This window comes from Schistocerca cancellata, chromosome 9 (assembly GCF_023864275.1).
Source record: "Schistocerca cancellata isolate TAMUIC-IGC-003103 chromosome 9, iqSchCanc2.1, whole genome shotgun sequence".
NCBI classification, from domain to species: Eukaryota; Metazoa; Arthropoda; class Insecta; order Orthoptera; family Acrididae; genus Schistocerca; species Schistocerca cancellata.
The window spans coordinates 357174386-357175834 of NC_064634.1; the positions used below are offsets into that span (position 1 = coordinate 357174386).

At 42.0% G+C, this 1449-nt stretch overlaps 1 non-coding gene across 1 annotated transcript; it reads right to left on the reverse strand.

The window, feature by feature from the left end:
• Positions 1-1015: 1015 nt before the first annotated feature.
• Trnak-cuu (transfer RNA lysine (anticodon CUU)) lies at positions 1016-1088 on the reverse strand. The gene has a single exon. It is a non-coding gene; the product is annotated as a tRNA-Lys (tRNA).
• Positions 1089-1449: the final 361 nt, after the last annotated feature.

Below are 1449 nucleotides of genomic sequence, written 5' to 3' on the forward strand. Positions count from 1 at the left end.
TCTCCATTTTTCTTATCATCACTCAGAACACCTGTGTGTGTGTGTGTGTGTGTGTGTGTGTGTGTGTGTGTGTGTGAGAGAGAGAGAGAGAGAGAGAGAGAGAGAGAGAGAGAGAGAGGGGGGGGGGGGAGTCAAGAAAATTCTTCAGATTTGGGGCCAGACTCATCCGTGAACAAGTGAACGCCAAATGGGAGTGTGTAAATTTCAATATGTTTTGGAATAGTGAAAATTGTTATTTACAAACGAAGTCCTACAAAACATGTGTCGTATGTGTGTCTGGTTCTCAGTAACTCTGGGAACGCAGATGTAAAAGGATCTACCAAATCTAAACGTAAGTAATCGCAAATATAGGCGAGAAATATCTTCAAACACAGCAAAATTACATTTACATACTAAGTGATGTGTTAACTCACTACCCAGATTTAACATCAATATCATTTAGTTTCACATGACAAGCTACCAGTGCCTGATGATGCAAAATTAAGGTACCGGTAAAGACAACGAAAAACAAAAAATGCTTTGAGGCCTAATTTTCGTTGACTATTTATCACTTAAAACTTTTTCACACATTCGAAAACACGAAACCCACCGACGACGCCACAAAGGTGATGAAACATGTCTCGGTATATATATGAGAAAAACAGTGTTTTTCACACAGGTGGACATTACAGCCGACAATTTAATAAGTTTGTTTGCGTGATTATAAATGTCGCTCATGATGTTGCTTTGGTCTTTGCGGGATCAATTAGCATCTCATCTGAGCAGTTTGACTAAGGCAGTCCGCTTCCGAGATACACAGTATGTAGCAGTTCCCAGCCTGAGTACCGTTGTTCCTTCGTGAGTCATTCCGTCCACAACCGCGGCCAACTTCTAGCTGTCCGAGTTGGCAATGCGCCCCGTATAGATATCCTTCGAAACAAGGTAAAGCCTATCGTCCTAACAGAATTTATTCTCAAACGCAGCATACCACCCCAATAGCGATCGTAGATATCTATAGGCAAAGTTAAAAATTGAACGCCCAACGTGGGGCTCGAACCCACGACCCTGAGATTAAGAGTCTCATGCTCTACCGACTGAGCTAGCCGGGCTACACACCTAGTAAATCGTGTGCAGAAAATTACTGGTACATAGCGCTGCAGGAAAGGCTGGGGACATTACAGAGCAGCTCAGGACAGGCTAAGCGTCACAGCTTGAGTGCGTATGGGGAGGCTGGTTCTTAATCAGTATAGTGCAGTATTTCCTTATGAAGCACGGATGTTAGTTCAGAACAGGATTTTGATCAGATCATGACTTGACTTTTCAAAACGGAAAAAAATAAGAATGGAAAAGCGGATAATTGAACAGAGAAACACTGTGAACTCGCTTTCATATTTGACATTTCTGATGAACAGTTCACTAACTGCTCACTTTAGGTCGGAGTTAATTCCATACGATTTAAGAGCTTATAAG